The sequence below is a fragment of the Pseudorasbora parva genome, chromosome 12 (assembly GCF_024679245.1).
Source record: "Pseudorasbora parva isolate DD20220531a chromosome 12, ASM2467924v1, whole genome shotgun sequence".
NCBI classification, from domain to species: domain Eukaryota; kingdom Metazoa; phylum Chordata; class Actinopteri; order Cypriniformes; family Gobionidae; genus Pseudorasbora; species Pseudorasbora parva.
This window is the reverse complement of record NC_090183.1, coordinates 1412580-1432500: the sequence shown is the minus strand read 5'-3', so window position 1 is coordinate 1432500 and position 19921 is coordinate 1412580. Positions and strand designations below refer to the sequence as shown.

General features: G+C 38.5%; 1 protein-coding gene across 1 annotated transcript in view; it reads right to left on the bottom strand.

The window, feature by feature from the left end:
• Positions 1–17042, bottom strand: part of gli1 (GLI family zinc finger 1) — an 81354-nt gene extending 64312 nt beyond the window's left edge. The window contains exon 1 of the mRNA XM_067458710.1: positions 16612–17042. The gene's annotated coding sequence lies outside the window, so the exon portion shown is untranslated. The remainder of the gene's footprint in view (positions 1–16611) is intronic.
• Positions 17043–19921: the final 2879 nt, after the last annotated feature.

Below are 19921 nucleotides of genomic sequence, written 5' to 3'. Positions count from 1 at the left end.
CACACACACACACACACACTGCCCCTAAACCTACCCATCACACACACACACACACACACACACACACACACACACACACACACACTGCCCCTAAACCTACCCATCACACACACACACACACACACACACACACACTGCCCCTAAACCTACCCATCACACACACACACACACACACACACACACGCACACATTCTGCATTTTTACTTTCTCATAAAAACTCCTCCTGTGTGATTTATAAGCCTTTTGTAAAGTGGGGCCATGGGTAATGTCCTCATATTTCACCCTCTCCTGTAATACCTGTGTCATACCCATGGCATTATACACATTTGTGTCCTCGTATGTCACAAAAAAATGTCCACAAACACGTACACACACACACACACACTCTCTCTAACACACACACTCTCTCACACACACACACACACACAAGGTCGCTGTAACTCACCGTTGCTGCATTCCTGCACTGATGCTCGACTCAGAAACGTAAACACATTAAAGCAGCGCTCAGAGACGCAGCTACAGCATTAATGCCTCTTCATCTTCACACTAATAAAACTCATATTCATAACGAGAGAGAGAGGATCTCTGAAAGAATGCCTGCCTGCTTACAATGTAAACTAATGCGTATAAACAAAGACATCCGTAAAAAACTAAACCGCACAAAATCTGAATATCTCGCTCAGTCTTTCCCGGGTGAAAGCACGTTGTTTTTTAAGGATCTGTTCGTATTTCGTCTTGTTTGACTGGAGTGTTTTTAGCATTAGAGTAACAGAGCGGAGCAGCGGGAACATTCCTCTAAACTTCTGCTTCTGTTGAAAATCATGCACTTTCATTTACAGGGAACGAGTCTAATGAGCAGAACTTTGAAAGGAGGAAAAGGGACATGGAGAGAGGAGGAAGGAAGGAAAAGTGGGAGGATGGAAATGAGGAAAGGATGAAAGTAGGAAAGAAAAAAGAGGAAGGAAGAAATTATGGAAAAGAAAGGATGGAGGAATGGATGAAAAGAAGGAAGGAAACATGTGAGGATGGAAATGAGGAAAGGATGAAAGGAAAAAAGAAAGGAGGATGGAAGGAATTGAGAAAGGAAAGAAGAAGAGAAGGAAAGGTTGAAAGTAGGGAAGAAAAATTAAGGAAGGAAAGAATGGAAGAATGAAAAAAATAAATAAAAGAAAGAAAGGAGGAAGGAAGGAACAGAGAAAGGAGAGGAAGGAAAGGATAAAAGTAGGAAAGAAAAACAGAGGAAGGAAGAAATTAAGGAAGGAAATGAGGAAAAATGAAAGGATGAAAGACTGAAAAAATGAATGGAGGAAATAAGGAAGGAAAATAGGAAATTAAAGGAAAGAGGAAAGAATGAAAGAAGGAAGAAAATGATGATTGGAGGAAAAATTAAAGAAAGGAAAGAATGAAAGAAAGAAAGAAAGGAGGAAGGAGAGAGAGTTTGGGCAGAGTGAGCTGCAGCAGGAGAGCAGAGCCGAGTTCTCTGGCCTCTGATTGGTGGAGAGCAGAGCTGAATTCTCTGGCCCCTGATTGGTGGAGAGCGTCCTCAGCCCACCCAAGAAGAAGCAGCAGCTCATGGGCATAAATCTGAAGCCTGAGTCACAGCGCTCTCTCTCTCTCTCTCTCTCTCTCTCTCTCTCTCTCTCTCTCTCTCTCTCTCTCTCTCTCTCTCTCTCTCTCTGCATTATTCTCTCCGTTCTCTCAGTGAGTACAGTGCTAATAAAACACAACTCCTCTCAGCTCCGGCCAACAATATTATTTTGGTAAAGAGTTAATTGGGTTTGCGTTTGAGTGAAGGGAACGTGTGTGTGCACACGCGTGTGTATGAACGTAACAGCGGAAGTGATGGCCAATGAGATGACGGCAAACTTATGCAATGAGCAAACACACCAAAGCAGTGTGTATAGGTGTGCGTGTTTGTGCATGCGTGTGTGTGTGTGTGTGTGTGTGTGTGCATAACCATGGCCGTCTGCCAGTGTGTGGATTATCATCTGCACCAGTGCTGGCCAATCACAGCAGGCCTCAGTTAAAAAGCATTATTGGCGCTCATTAAAATGAGCCAAACGCCATTTATAGTGATTGATTTGACTTTCTTTTGATGATTTTTCGGGGTTGCGTCTAATTTTTCAAATGCCAAAAATCTGGAGCGCAAAAAAAAAACACATCAAAGACGCGTAATTACAATGATGCGAGTTCAAAACTACAGCGTCTCCATGACAACAGGGTGAATAATAAACACGCCCCCTCAGTGCGGTGGACACCAGTGAGTCATCACACACACACACACACACACACACTCGTGTAAGACACACTCATGCACAACGTCACGTACAGATAGAGAGAGACTCGAAGTCATGGGAAATCCATGGAATAAGTATTTGAACACCCAAGTTCTCCCACTTAGAAATCATGGAGGGGTCTGGAATTGTCATCGTAGGTGCATGACCACTGAGAGAAACATAATCTAAAAAAGAAAACCAGAAATCACAATGTATGATTTTTTTAAACTATTTATTTGTGATACAGCTGCAAATAAGTATTCGAACACCTGAGAAAATCAATGTTAATATTTGGTACAGTAGCCTTTGTTTGCAATTACAGAGGTCAAGCGTTTCCTGTCGTTTCTCACAGCAGGAGGGATTTTGGTAGCCTGGATGCCAGCCGAACTTAGCCACGGCCACAACATTTTTAGGTCGGGTGGTTCGGTCTGGACTCGATCCATAGAGGAGTAATTATCTCCGAACAGTAACTGACCAATGAGATCATCAGGGCGGGCTTTAGCCGATGACGGACAGATGATCAACAGAAACTGACCAATGAGATCATCAGGGCGGGCTTTAGCCGATGACGGACAGATGATCAACAGAAACTGACCAATGAGATCATCAGGGCGGGCTTTAGCCGATGACGGACAGATGATCAACAGAAACTGACCAATGAGATCATCAGGGCGGGCTTTAGCCGATGACGGACAGATGATCAACAGAAACTGACCAATGAGATCATCAGGGCGGGCTTTAGCCGATGACGGACAGATGATCAACAGAAACTGACCAATGAGATCATCAGGGCGGGCTTTAGCCGATGACGGACAGATGATCAACAGAAACTGACCAATGAGATCATCAGGGCGGGCTTTAGCCGATGACGGACAGATGATCAACAGAAACTGACCAATGAGATCATCAGGGCGGGCTTTAGCCGATGACGGACAGATGATCAACAGAAACTGACCAATGAGATCATCAGGGCGGGCTTTAGCCGATGACGGACAGATGATCAACAGAAACTGACCAATGAGATCATCAGGGCGGGCTTTAGCCGATGACGGACAGATGATCAACAGAAACTGACCAATGAGATCATCAGGGCGGGCTTTAGCCGATGACGGACAGATGATCAACAGAAACTGACCAATGAGATCATCAGGGCGGGCTTTAGCCGATGACGGACAGATGATCAACAGAAACTGACCAACGAGATCATCAGGGCGGGCTTTAGACGATGACGGACAGATGATCAACAGAAACTGACCAATGAGATCATCAGGGCGGGCTTTAGACGATGACGGACAGATGATCAACAGTACCGTAGTCATCTCGTCATCAAAGGGGCTTGGATTATATTTGTTCTAATCCTAAACGGAGAGTTTGTTCGTATCTGCATCACCTTCACTATTTCTCTCAGTAATGATGATCATGTTGGGTAAGTACTCTGTGTATCCTTAAATTATTTTATTTTTTTACAACACCGGCAAAGATCGTTTATTCCAGCGCGTGTGCAGACAGGGTTGCCAAGTTTTTACAACAAAACCCGCCAACTACTAGCTCTAAACAATAGCTTCTCGGGGGGTTCTCCGGGGGATAAATGCGGTTTTGGGGTAAAATATGTGTTATTTTGGCACGGTTGCTGCTAAAATTCGCACTAATGGGTCTATATATCACATAGTAGACGCTTCAACCCGTGGAAAAAAATGCGGACCTAGCCAACACAGTGCAGTTGAGCTCTGTTGACATTTGACAATGCGTCGCTTCGTTGCTCTGATTGGTTGTAGGTCTGTCCAATCGAGGTCTTTCCTGGTTTGGTTTAAATACGCCCCATAATCACAGCCCAATGGAGCATCAGACTCATATTCTGACTAGAGCTGAGTATGACAACGTCAGGCTAGGATTTTGGCCCACTCCTCCACACAGATCTTCTCTAGATCCGTCAGGTTTCTGGCCTGTCGCTGAGAAACACGGAGTTTGAGTTCCTCCAAAGATTCTCTATTGGGTTTCGGTCTGGAGACTGGCTAGGCTACGCCAGAACCTTGATATGCTTCTGACAGAGCCACTCCTTGGTTATCCTGGCTGTGCTTCGGGTCATTGTCATGTTGGAAGACCCAGCCTCGACCCATCTTCAATGCTCTAACTGAGGGAAGGAGGTTTATCCCCAAAATCTCGCAATAGATGGCCCTGGTCATCCTCTCCTTAATATAGTGCAGTCACCCTGTCCCATGTGCAGAAAACACCCCCACAGCATGATGCTGCCACCCCCATGCTTCACAGTAGGGATGGTGTTCTTGGGATGGTACTCATCATTCTTCTTCCTCCAAACACGTTTAGTGGAATTATGACCAAAAAGGTCTACTTTAGTCTCATTTGACCACATGACTTTCTCCCATGACTCCTCTTGATCATACAAATGGTCATTGGCAAACTTAAGACGGGCCTGGACATGTGCTGGTTTAAGCTGGGGAACCTTCCGTGCTGGATTTTTTTTTAGATTATGTCTCTCACAGTGGCCATGCACCTACGATATCAATTTCAGACCCCTCCATGATTTCTAAGTTGGAGAACTTGCAAAATAGCAGGGTGTTCAAATACTTATTTTCCTCACTGTATTTCTCAATGGAGAGAAAAAAACGAGTCCATCGTTATCATACAGTAAACATAATAAAAATAAGCAGATTATTTCATATTGAGATCTGATTGCAGAAGCCCCAAAATACTGTGTGACGTCACCTTCGAACTGCCATTTGTCCATGGTGATAATGCAATAGGTGGGTGTGGCCTTAAGGCTCTGCCTTCTTATCCATCCATCTATTTCATGTATGCTGTCTTATTGGCACAGTTTAAGAGTTTATTCTCATGATAAACATGGACAAAGTTTCAAAAAACGAGTTGGACGTATGACAGAGCATTTCTGATACACTCCTTCAGGATTCAAACAAGCTTCAGAACGTTTTTTGTCAAGTATGGCCCTGTGTGACATCATTAAGGGAGGAACTCCTTATATGGGCACTTCTCCTTATATGAGCTCAAACACACACACACACACTAAAGAAGTGTATTTCTGGTGTGAGGGAAAGATCAGCTTGTTCAGCTTTCCAAATAACCAGTGTTAAGGGAACAGTAGATGCAGTTTGTGTTTCTGCAAGTGTGTGTGTGTGTGTGTGTGTGTGTGTGTGTGTGTGTGTGTGTGTGTGTGTGTGTGTGTGTGTGTGTGTGTGTGTGTGTGTGTGTGTGTGTGTGTGTTACCGGTCATGAGTGGAAACCACAGGCGTTGAGAGAAACTGCATCAAATGTGTGTGTTTTGTTGGCAATCATCGTGTAAGTCCATATAATGTGAACAACACCAACGTACGTGTATATGTGTGTGTGTGTGTGTGTGTGTGAGCCTGTTTATGTGGTTTATGAGGACACAAATTTGTATAACTACATGGGTGTTACACTGGTATTACACTATAAATGTGGTTTATGAGGACATATCAAATGTCCTCATAATTCAAATGGCCTTAAAAACATACTAAATGATGTTTTTTTGAGAAAGTAAAAATGCAGAATGTTTCCTGTGATGGGTAGGTTTAGGGGCAGTGTGTGTGTGTGTGTGTGTGTGTGTGTGTGTGTGTGATGGGTAGGTTTAGGGGCAGTGTAAGGGGATAGAACATACGGTTTGTACAGTATAAAACCATTACGCCTATGGAGAGTCCCGGTAAACCACATAGACCAACATGTGTGTGTGTGTGTGTGTGTGTGTGTGTGAGTGTGTCATTAGCTCCGCCCACTGCACACCTCCACGGACTCGGCTGTTTTCTGAAAGAATCGGTTCAGTGTATCTGTCTTTTATAAATTTGATAAACTAAAGACTGACGGATCAACGCGACTCTATAGATACTCAAGATTGCAACATGTCCTCCAACCAATACACCTATATAGGTCGTTTATCACTTCCCTGAAATACGACCCAGAGGAGCGTTTACTAAAGTTGTGCTCCTACTGACAGCAGGACACTTTCATTACAAAGCATTTTTCCCTTTTATCAGCGTAATATTTCAGGTTTTGCATAGCTCATTTGGTAAAGCTTTCGTGAGTTTGATCCCAGGGAACACGTGCTCATAAAGTGTGTATGCACTATAAATCACTGGGTAGGTTTAGGGATGGTGTTGTAAATTTAACAAATATATTTTCGCTAAACGGAAATATGACAAATGGTTATTAAAATGAACAGGCATTTTGATAACGACAGTAATACGTCACGTAACACGACACTCATTATTTTTACGGCAGCTAGAGGGCGCATGACTTTAAAACGTAAATAAAGGTCATAATAAGCTGCTAAAAAAAGGACCTATCGTGTTTTTTTTTCTTTTTTTGGAGGACAGTTTGCAAGATTAACATGAGACTGGCAGAAACTGTGTGTGTTATGATCCTTTAACACAGTCTGGTCTCATTGGAAAAACGTACCTGTGGCAACGTTTTTGCAAACCACAAAATACGTACCAATATGTTCATATCGCAAGAGTTTCAAAGTGAAATGTCCACTGGGTGGCGCTAAAAGCTTAGTTTTTTTTCCAGAACAGATGTGTGTGAATCTGGCATGTTTTGTCACGTTGGTTTTTTAACACACACTAAACCCTAAACCGACCCGATAGTGTTAATTAAAGCAAATGTGACAAAAATACAATTGTATCCGTGTCGTTTTAGCTTCTGTTTTCAACTCGTCTTTTATCGTGACTCGTTCATCACGGGATTCGTTCCTGAGCTTTCAGCATTGCAAAGTCAAATCTGAACTAGCTGAGCTATTGAGGAAGATTAATGTGTCAGAAAATCTGAACATATGGAGCTGGTTAAGCAACGCAAACTCCAAAATGTATTCGTTTACAAATCATGGACTATGGAGAAAAAAAACAAAAAACGATAAAAAAAACTGCTGTTTTACTGCCTCTAGTGTTCATTTCACTTTGAAACTGTTGTGATATGCACCTATTGGTACGTATTTTGTGGTTTGCAAAAACGTGGCCACAGCTTCGTTTCGCCAATGAGACCAGGTTGCTTTAACAGTATATCGCCGCAAAGATAACTTCTTTTCACTCCTAAACGAAAAACGAAAAAGAGCTTTGTGGTGAATAAATCAGCTCTTCTGAAGATCGTGGGCGGAGCCTTAAAGCCTCACCCACCTATTACATCATCACCTGTGAGATTACAGTCTCAGGAGAAACATCTGAGAAGCAGAAAGTCTCCATTTGCTTTCCACCAACCAAAACACACCTGAGATAAAGTTCTTGTTTATTTTGATCACTTTATCCTAAGGAAAATGCAAACACCATGAAGAAGATGAATTGGAATATATAAACTTGCTGAGCTGGTTTAAAATGATTCATTTATTCGGAGGCTAAACGTCAAGACGGCATGAAGTTGATAAACAGGTCTCGCTGTCTAAACCTCAAACAGGTCCTCTCATTCACTGACATGAGATCAATAATACACACATCTGATTACAATGCACCGATGGTCGTCATCTGGGACAATAGCTGCCTGCAAAGCTCAATCGTCCGGCAGCTTCGTAACATAATCCAGCAATCAGTGTGGATCCTTTCTGAGCTCTCGTCTTTCACAGATGCAGAAAGCCCAAAACTCAGAGAAAGAGGTTAACTCTATGTCATTAACTCCTCTCCCTAATGTCGCTCCACACCCGTAAGACCTCCGCTCATCTTCACACACAGTTTAAGATATTTTATATTTAGTCCGAGAGCGTATGCAAGTGTATGCACACTATACTGTCCATGTCCAGAAAGGGAATAAAAACATCATCACAGTAGTCCATATGAGACATCAGTGGGTTAATTAGAGTCTCTTGAAGCATCCAAAATACATTTGGGTCCAAAAATAACAAAAACTACGACTATTCAGCATTGGCTTTTTTCCCGTGTTCCTCAAATAACGATTAGAACGGTTATGAATCAGCGTATTGATTTATGATTTGGATCGCCAATGTCACGTGATTTCAGCAGTTTGATCTGATGTCTAATATGGACTACTTTGATGATGTTTTTATTCCCTTTCTGGACATGGACAGTATAGTGTGCATACACTTGCATACGCTCTCGGACTAAATATAAAATATCTTAAACTGTGTGTGAAGATGAACGGAGGTCTTACGGGTGTGGAGTGACATTAGGGAGAGGAGTTAATGACAGACATTTCATTTTTGGCTGAACTAACCCTTTAACCGGTTTATGGAGATGAGAAAGCAGTCGTGGTTTAGTGCTCAGTGCCAGCCACGCTTCATTATTTAAACATTCATGCATTTGCTTATGTTCTGCTCAAACATGACGTTGTGACATTTTTCCACCCGAAACACTGACAAATGACCACTGAAGACGTGTCTCCTGGAGGAAATGTTCATATTAATTGAACAAGATCATCCTGTAATCACCCTCATGTCGTTCTAAACCTCTTTCCTCAGTGGAACCCGAAAGGAGAGGTTTGGCAGAATGTTCACGCTGCTCTTTTTGGTGTCACAGGAATATTGGGATAAACATCTGCTTTTGTTCTGCAGAATGAAGGCTACAGTAAATAATGACAGAATCATCATTGGTTGATCCACAAAGAACCTTAAACATCCATGGAACATTTCCATTGGACGAATATATAGCAGAAAAAGGTTCTTTTATTTAAAATATTGATGCACGAAATATTGGTCACCAAATTTGGGAAACGGCTTTTAATGGTGAGACTTTTGTTTTTGCAATAAGGTTCTCAAAAATTACTGAAAATTTTGATTTTTTTTTGGCCAATATGTCGCTTACCGGCTTTTAAATATAAAGAATTATCGGTTATCGGTATCGATATCATATCGCTGCATCTCTAATTTAAAATACATTTAAAAAAATCAATGAAAGATTCTTTGGGGAAGCAAAAACGGTTCTTCTATGGCATCACTCTTTTAGGAACCTTTATTTTTGAGAGTGTGGGGTGAATTATTTCTTGAAAGAAAGAAAGAAAGAAAGAAAGAAAGAAAGAATGAAAGAAAGAAAGAAAGAAAGAAAGAAAGAAAGAAAGAAAGAAAGAAAGAAAGAAAGAAAGAAAGAAAAAAAGAAAGAGGTGAATAATGTGAATCCAGCAGACACATGCACTGTAAGAGTTGAGAAGACGCGCAGCATCAGTCCTGAGCTTTATTCCGTCTCTCTTGTCCTTCATGAATGAAAGAGGGACAGAAAATAGGAAGGAGGAAAAGCCTGAGGGGTATAAAAGAGGGCCGGGGGTTTTTATCGGGCTTCACCCTCTCTGACTCCTTCTTCCCCGCGAGTCTCTGAGCCGCTCGGGCCGCTGACTGGATGGACAGCTGCTATTAAAAGTTGATTGTTTCAGGTTCAGCGAGTGTGAAAGGCTGTTATTGGGGTCTGCGATCCCCGCGAGGGTGGTCTCCGATCCGCAGAGTGTGTGTGTGTGTGAGGGGGAGGCAGAGGAAAGTGTCACGTGACACGAGTCTCGCTGCGCAGCCCCAAAAAGGAATCTGGCGGAAAAACACACCACTTGTTGCCGCCTGCCTGCCTGGATTCTGCCTTGGCCGGCTTTACTGAACGCCGTCTCTCACACACTTGGATTCACACAGTAAAACACAGCAAGGAACATCCCACCCACATACACACACACACGCACACACACACCTATTTAGACTAAACAGACAAAAACTGCAGTCCGAAAGACCCTTAGATTGATTCGACATCTCCTCTCTTAAAAATAAAGGTTCTTCATCGGCATTGATGGAGCATTTAACATCCACAGAATCTTTCCATCCCACAAAAGGTTCTTTAGATGATTAAAATGTTCTTCACACACACACACACACACACACACACACACGTTGGTCTATGTGGTTTACAGGGACTCTCCATAGGCGTAATGGTTTTTATACTGTACAAACCGTATTTTCTATCCCCTTACACTGCCCCTAAACCTACCCATCACACACACACACACACACACACACACACACACACACACACACACACACACACACACACACACACACACAGCCCCTAAACCTACCCATCACACACACACACACACACACACACACACATACAGCCCCTAAACCTACCCATCACACACACACACACACACACACACACACTTTTTTTTAAAAACTCCTCCTGTATTTCACCCTCTCCTGTAATACCTGTGTCATACCCATGGCATTATACACATTTGTGTCCTCATATGTCACAAAAACATGCACACACACACACACACACACACACACACACACACACACACACACACACACAGACAAATGGTATCACTAAAAGGTGCTTTAGAGAAACCAAAAACGGTTCATTAATTGCATCAGTCAAGCGCGTCCATCTATCCGCACGTTTGTAGAAGAACAATGGAAAACTGAGGTATTAAAAAACAATGTGCATGTTTAGTTAAACTCAAATAAGTTGGCAAAACTCCAAAAATTTAAACTTTTAAGTTTAGAAATGTAAAGTTTAAGTTAACTTGCAGATTTCAAACATTTCACTTGCTCTGAACATTTAGCTTAGAAATATCATGTAATCTCACATTTTCAGTACGGAAACTTGACCAGTTTAACTAGCTAATTCAATAAACGCCACCTTGCTCTTTGGTAACACAATAGCATTATCATATCAGTCGCTGAATTATCATAAATCTGTTCTCAAACTAAACTCACGCTCCACTCGTCACCAAACCCAACATAACAGAAACTCTTCGAAACTAGCATGACCAAACATTAAACACTACTAAATCTCCCACTTAGCATTAATATTGCACAAAAAACATAATATAACACTTAATTTGGGCATTGATGTATATATATTCTCCTCCTTATTGCATTGGTCTAAACTGTTAAATGTATATACTTATATACTTGACATTTTGAGTTTGAGTTACTACAACAAACAGTTTTTATAATCGACAACCTTTATTCAAATATTATTAAACCATTGTGTAAGCATATTGGGTAATTGTGTGTTTTATTTGTGATGACGCAGCCAAATTGTGCTATTTGCATGATTTATCACAATTTTTTATGTGGTTACGATACAATAATAATTTAAGTTTCTACACTGTAAAAAGTGAACAGTTGGATCAACTTAAAAAAATACTTCAATTGGTAACACCTAAACATGTTAAGTTCTCTCAACTTAAATTATTCCGTTTTATCAACTTACTTTCAATGGGTCATTCACACTTTTATTATCTGAGTTCATTCAATCCTATTATTTACATTTCATTCCATTCCAACTTAAATGTTTTAGTTTTTCCAACAGTTGGATCAACTTCAATTGGTAACCCTTAAAATTGTTTAGTTTTCTCAACTTAAATTACTACATTTTATCAACTTAATTTCAATCACACAAGACTCAAATAGCTTTAGAAATATTTATTAACAATTCATTTTATTCAATTTCATTTTCCTTTTTCCATACTTTGAGAAATCATTACAAAACTGTTCTGTTGTGCAAATGAAACTTCCTGACACACGTAAAAAGTTGTCTTTGCACAGCATTAAACCAATTTCCTTCATTGTATCAACTCAAATGTTTTATATCATTTTTTTTTCAACCAGATTACTTACTTTTTTAAGTTAAACTAACACTTTTTTTTTACAGTGTAGAAAATGTTCAATTGGGGCTTGAATTTTTTTTATTACTATTACTTTTTTTTTTTTTTACAGTGTGTGAATCAGTTATTAAAGCAATTATTCCTGGACCTTCAGCCTCTGGTTCTCCACCCACTTCTAACCAAAAGTGTAACATCTCAAGCGGTCTCCGAGGGAGGCTTCAGCCAGATCTGAGCCGAGTGTGAGTATGCTAACGGAAGCCTTTTGGCTCTAACGCAGGTCCATCAAACACTAATGAGCTCGGGGGGGAAGAGGAAGGCCCCCTACAGAGCCTTTCTCACCTCAACACATCCGCCAGGATTCGCTGACCTCCTCATGCTAATAACTGCGGAGACACACACTCAAAAACAGCACTGCACTGTACAAAATTATTTAGAAAAAAAGTCACCTGGTTGCCTTAAAATTTTGAGTTCATTGAAATTAAATTTTTGAGTTAATACAATGAATTTTTTTTGAGATTCGACCTTTATTAAAATATTAAAAGATTGTGTAAGCATATTGGGTAATTGTGTGTTTTATTTGTGATGACGCAGCCAAATTGTGCTATTTTCATGATTTATCACATGTTTTATGTGGTTCAGATACAATAATATTTTGAGTTTCTATTTATTAAACAAATTTTCTTCATTGTATCAACTCAAATTTTTAATTTCAATAAACTCAAAATTTTAAGGCAACCAGTTTACTTACTTTTTACCAACAAAAACCACCATTTTTTTACAGTGTGTACACATTGAAAGTTTAAAAATGTGAGTTTATTGAAGTTAAAATTTTGAGTTGATACAATGAAGGAAATTGGTTTAATAAATAGAAACTCAAAATATTATTGTATCTGAACCACATAAAACATGTGATAAATCATGAAAATAGCACAATTTGGCTGCATCATCACAAATAAAACACACAATTACCCAATATACTTACACAATCTGTTAATATTTTAATAAAAGTTGCCGAATCTCAAAAAAAAATTATTGTATCAACTAAAATTTTTAATTTCAATGAACTCAAAATTTTAAGGCAACCAGGTTACTTATTTTTTTAAGTTAAACCAACAATATTTGTTTACCGTGTTTATGATTTATTATTGAATAATTGAAATATGAAAGTCTCCTGAAATGCTCAGTATTGTGGTGTGTTTGGAGCTGGACATGTTTTGTTGCAAGAATTTCATTTTTAGAAAGGAAAGGTAAGTTTCACATTGGCGTAGATGTGGGTTGTTAATCTCTGAGCGCCGTGTCTGATTGGCTTACGTGCAGAGGTTTGACATAATAAGCCAAACTCTGCAAAAAGTGTGTAAGCAATAGGCGAAAACTGTAACTATATATGAGATGACTGTTTATGAGTGTGTGAATCGACTGTATTCTGTCACTGCTGGTAAAGTGTCCTTGAGCTTGGAAAAGGCGCTATAAAAATTAAACTTATTATTATAATCACATTCAGGGTAGTTCATACTATAAAGGGGACATAAAATATCAAACATAATACATGGAAGAACAGCGTTGGTCTTGCACTCAAAAAAAAATGATTGCATGATGCCGTTCACTTTATTTAAGTAATTAATCTTTATCAGGTTTCTGCTTTAAATGTTATATTGACATAAAACCGTCCCTCTTTGACATAACGTGATGTTTTTATTTTCAAATAACACGATTTAATAAAGTAACCCGAACAAACTGGACATTCACTTCCCATCATGCTTTGCAAACGGGCTGAATTCGGAGAGGAAGTGTTTAGATAAAGGGCTATTTCATGCATTTTTAACAAGATGAGGAAATGGAGAGAGTTTTTAATGTTTAATGTTGGTTTTTAAAAGTGTGTGTTATGTTAGTGTTTTTAGAGGTGAAGTGTAGAGTGTGTGTTAGGGTTGAGGATCTGCCAATAACAATTAAAACTGTTTTAATAATTATAAACTACTACTTTGGGCACGCCATGAACGTCACAAAACCATCTTCAGGCCAGCCAATCAGATTTAGTCAAAGGTTTTCATGTGAGATAACATTTGTACATTTGTAATTACACTGGATTACTTGTTATGGTTATTGTTTGATATTCATTTTAACATAATTGAACTTAATAGTTTTGGGCAAAATTAAAAATGTTAACCCGATTCAACTAAATGGCACTGAAATAACCTTACGTAAAAAAATGAAGTTTACTGAAAACAAACAATGTTAATTATATTCAACATAACCCAGTTATGTGGAACCAGCTGACAGAAAAGAGTGAAGAAAATCCAACGTGTCATTTAGACAGCTTTCAGAAAGCCTACAGCTCATAAAGATGTGATAATTGATAAATAAAACTGATGGGATATCACAAAAACCACCAACAGAGGTCAAGCTCTGGTCAGAGAAACACTTTCACATAATGGATGGACCTCATGATCATGTGTTGAATACTTCTCTTTAACAGTTAAAATGTTAATGTTAATCACAAAAACACAAAGAGAAACAGGGCTTTATGGCGTTATGACATCCGCCCCTCATTATTACATAGATTTTCACACGGCAATTACACAGATTTATGAAGATTATGTCTGCTTTTCCCCCGATTTTAAACTTTCACAGCCTCTTTTCTCCCTTGATCTCACATAATATGTAGTTTGTGACCACAATCAAATGCCACAGCTACTAGTGTAAAAAAATATTGTTGGTTTAACTTAAAGTCAGTAACCTGGTTTCCTTAAAATGTTGAGTTCATTGAAATTAAAATTTGAGTTGATACAATAAAGGAAACTGGTTTAATAAATAGAAACTCAAAATATTATTGTATCTGAACCACATAAATTAAGAAATGTTGTGATAAATCATGAAAGTGTGGCATGTTTCACTGCATTATTACAAATAAAACACAATTACGCAATATGCTTACAAAATCTTTTAATCAATTTGAATAAAGGGTGATGTAAATTATCAAAAATGTTCATTGTATTAACTCAAAATTTTAAGGCAAACCGGTTACTTACTTTTTAAACCTTTTTTTACAGCGCAGGGCCCTCATTTCTGTAAATTAAGTAAACCGTGGCATATTATACCCATAAATACAGACCAGTAAAACTGATTTTACTAAATGATTGAGACACGTTGAGCTGAGCGTGTTTTGCTGAAGTGTTTGTTCTTTAATTGCTAATGTGACCTTTGACACCACAGACTGAACAAAATGAAGCATAGCTCTCTCATTGGTTGAGCTAAACTGGTATTATCCAATAGTGTAGTTAAATCTGACAGCTGATTGGTTGATCCATTACATCCCTTTCTATCAAAGTTATCTGACATTATCAAGATGAGTTTGTTCAGTTTAACTCGGAGTTCTTGGCATATTTGATTACCATTTTATAAGCTATTGTGATAAATAAACTGTGATAATGTGAGAAAAGTGTCTGAATACATTTTGGTTTGGTTTTGGTTTGACTGTAAAAACAACCCAGATTGGGTTGAAAATGGACAAACCCAGGAATTGGGTTGTTTGAATGGTTCACTGGGTTCAAACAACCCAATTTCTGGGTTTGTCCATTTTCAACCCAATCTGGGTTGTTTTTAACCCAGCATTTTTTAGAGTGTATATGTATATATATACACACACTTAAATATGGGTTAAAAACACCTCAAGTTGGGTTAAAAATGGACAAACCCAGCAATTGGGTTAAATGTTTGCCCAACCGTGGGAATTTTTATATAACTCGACTATTGTTTACTCGAATTGCTCGCTTAAAATGAAACCCAAAGTATGTCGGAAATAAACATTTATTAATATGTGCAATAAATGAACTAATAAGTTAACAATTGCTAAATAATAAACACTTACCTTTTGATTATTATTGTCGCCTCTAGCGATTATGATTTTTAATTTCCAACACACCTGGGGTTCATTTTAAGCCATACAGTAATATTTGAACAATATTTGGATTAAATAAAACCACCTAGCATGTTGGACAAACATTTAACCCAAGCACTGGGTGGATGGTCCATTTTCAACCCAGCTTGGGTTGTTTTTAACCCAGCGTGTTTTAGTGTGTATATAGCAAATAAAAAAGGCTGTAGAAATGAAATATAATTAAATGTTGACATGCAAAAAAAAAATTGTAAATGTAGTTTTGCACGAAGACCTCCCGTTAGAAGGCGTCAGGTTAGACACATTTGGTAAAGATATTCAGTATTTCACAGCTGTTGAGATTCGGCCTGTGAGGAACACACTGACCTCCACTGGACCGATCAGAAAACTATAATCACATCAAATGACAAGCAGAAGAGATCCAAAATGAAAACTTTCAGCATGCACGGAAAAGAGTTGAGCAGAAGTCGCTTCGAGACCACCAGGACACTGAAGCCAAAGCCCGAGAGACCACCGTCACGCAAACTCCACCACAGTGCCCTACAGCCCGCAAAACCAGCTCTTATCAGCGACAATAAAGACTTCTGCGCTCCTGTTTAATAAGCTTTAGCCTCTTCTGTGTGCCTTAAACACTCTTGTGTTCAGCATTTGCTCAAGAGACCCTCAGCAGATGAGTGTGTAATAGACACACATGTTTGGATTGTTAATCAATACGCAAACATTCCACTTGATTAACACTCGAGCGCGCGCGCTTAGAGCACTGATACAATGTAACATTAAAGTTCACACACACACTGATACAATGTGACAATCTGTGCATTAAATACACGCATTCTATGTGTGTGTGTTGAAGGAACAGCGCGTTACCTTTGAGGACTGGATCCTGCCTTCATCAGTCTGTGTGGCCTCACTGTGATCCCAGAAAACTCCACTTTTCCCTGGAAAACTTGGGAGCAGAAAGCCGAGCGCGTCCCGATGGGGGTTCGAGAATTTCCAATAAAGCCCCTTTTTCTCCTCACACACACACACACACACACTCAGATGCAGATATGAGCCCTACACTCTCCTCTTCATATACATATATATATATACATATGTGTGTGTATGTATATATATATGTGTGTGTGTGTGTGTGTGTGTGTGTGTGTGTGTGTGTGAATATTCTCCGCTTCAGGCTCACATTAACACACACTCCACAGAACTTTTCTCTAAAGTTCGATTTTAGGAAAGACATTCCATATTCGGTGCCGCCGGTCCCGTGAGCCCAAAAGTTGCAGCGGCAGCGCGAGAATGCGAGACCTCCCCCCTCTCTCTCTCTCTCTCTCTCTCTCTCTCTCTCTCTCTCTCTCTCTCTCTCTCTCTCTCTCTCCCTCCCTCTCTCAGACTCCGTGGACCACCCCGAAACAGGAAGTTCACTTTTTGTTTTTCTTGAGGGGAAAAAAGAGAAAGCCCTGCTGGACAGCGTCATTCATACAGCATCAGTAACTCAACGCACAATAATAGTAATAATATTCATACACAGTAATAATAATTAAGTACTGCTATGTAGCCTATTTTAAAAGTTAATAAATTCACACTGGATCTGTTACAGAGGGTTTTCTTAAGATTATTTAGTCTAATGAATGCACTCTAAACAAACTAAGCTGCACTAATAGCCCGCTGTCTTCAAAATGTGAACACTGTTTCTTTAAGAGATGTTTTACGCGGCACCGCAAAACCCGGAGTTGGTTTTGGAGGGGTGATGATGTGTGATAAAAGTAAACCAACAGAGATATATCCATTTATTTTTTCGATGTACTTAATGCAAAACTCAATGTCTCGTCATAGATTAATCATAATGTTCGTAGTAGGCTAAGCGATAATTTGCCTGAACGTATAAAACAGGTTTTTTATGAAATTTGTATTTTCTTCATAAATCTAATAATTAAATCACTGGAAAAAAATGTTTTATGTATGATTAAAGAAATGTATAAATCGATTATTAATTATAGGCATAATTATGATAGTAGCCTAAGTACTAATTTGCCAAAAAAGTGTAGCTAAAAGTTTTTACGCAAAATCAGTGCAGAATTTTCTTTGGAAATCTAACAATCAAATCAAAATTAAATCACTAAATAAAATAAAAAATGTATAAATGTAAATATAAGTATAAATCGATTATGTAGAATCATTTTCATAGTAGCCTTAATGCTAATTTGCCGCGTTTTTTACGAAATTTCACAATGTTGCATTTTGTTCGGAATATAGTATAATCTAAATTAAATCACTGAATACAAATATCAATGTATGGATTAAGAAATTTACGAACCGATATACGCCAGGCATGATTTTCATAGTAAGCGCTAATTTGCCAGAACGTGTAAAAAGGTCAAAAGTTTTTTTTACATTTCACAGCATTAAATTTTTTTCTTCGGAATCTAATATAATCAAAATTAAATCACTGAATAAAAATGGTCTATGAATTGAGAAATGTATAACTCGATTATTATAGGCATCATTTTGATAGTAGCCTAAGTGCTAATTTACCAAAAAGTGTAGCTAAAAGTTTTTACGAAAAATCACAGTGTTGAATTTTCTTTGGAAATCTAACAATCAAATCAAAATTAAATCAGGAAATAAAAAAATCAATGTATGGATTAAGAAATGTATAATTTTCATAGTATAGCCTAAATGCTAATTTGCAGTGTAAAACGTGTTTTTAGGACATTTCACAATATTGCGTTTTTTTTTCCGGAATATATGATCTAATCACAATTAAATTGCTGAATAAATGGATGAAAAAAAAAATATAAATCAGTTATATAATCACTTATAATCAGTTATAGACTAGGCATAATGTTCATAGTAAGCGCTTATTTGCCAGAAAGTGTAAAAAGGTAAAACTTTTTTACGATATTTCACAACATTGCATTTTTTCTTCGGAATCTAATATTATCAAAATTAAATCACTGAATAAATAATTAAATGTGCGGATTAAGAAATGTAAAAATCGGTTATATAGGCTAGGCATAATTTTGATAGCCTTAGTGCTAATGTGCTACGTGTTAAACGTTTTTTACGAAATTTCACATTTTGGTCGCAATCTAATATAATTTAAATACAATTAAACGTTTTGGAAACATACAAATACCTTTTAGTCTAGTAGATGTAGTCGAATATATCCTGGTCACATGATCACGTTTCTGCAAGGTTATAGGCTAGTGGCTATACTTAAAAAAATTTAGCCTAAAGCTTAAAAACAGATTTCAAAGGCAAATATCAACAGAATATCAAATCCCATTTAATATTTGTACACCTCATTTAGCCTAAGTAAATTGTGTTTATTCGTATGATTTAGAGATATTTCTTCTCAATCCTGTAAAAACAACATTAAACCACCGGAGAAGAGCGGGAAAAGGGAGTCTGGCGTAAAGACAAACGTTTTTTCTGAAGTAATTTAGAGATACAACAAATGACACCATTACTACAAAAACAAACACACATTTTAAAGATTTGCAAATGAACATTTATCTGTTGTATTTAGGTGAACGTTACGATACCTGATACGTACAAAGGGTGATTGAAACCACTATCATTTGAATTAAGAACGGTCAAAAAATTAATTAAGAAATTAATTAGATTTAAAAACCGTGATTATAGATGGATTCTATCTATATTCCTCCCTCTTATTTCAATAATCTGTTTTAGTAAACATTTTCCTCCGAGAGCATAAAAACATTCCACGCATTATATGAACATGGTCACGCGGTTCCTACACGCTGAGGCGCGCTGAACAACACCACAACAACCGTGGAAATATGCGTTCATAAAGCTAAAAACTCTTTTAAATTTCACAAACTCTCATTCAGGTCTACTCATCTGTCTGTCTCTGTCGGGTGGTTTGCCACACAGCGAACATTCAGTCCTATGAGAGGGTTTGTAATAGGGCTGCGCTATATCGAAATGATCAAAATATTGCAAATATAGGCTACATATCGCAATAAGTGTAACAGAGGCCAGGTAGTATAGTTGCTGTGCGAGTAAACCTCACTCCTCTGTGAGACTGATGCTAGAGGTTGCAGCCTTTAGCCTCCTTGTTAGAGCGTCTGACTCTCATGCCGGCGGTCCCGGGTTCGAGTCCCGGTCCGAACAGTAGGGGTTACATTGGTGCCGTGACCCGGATGGGAGTGAGGTTTAG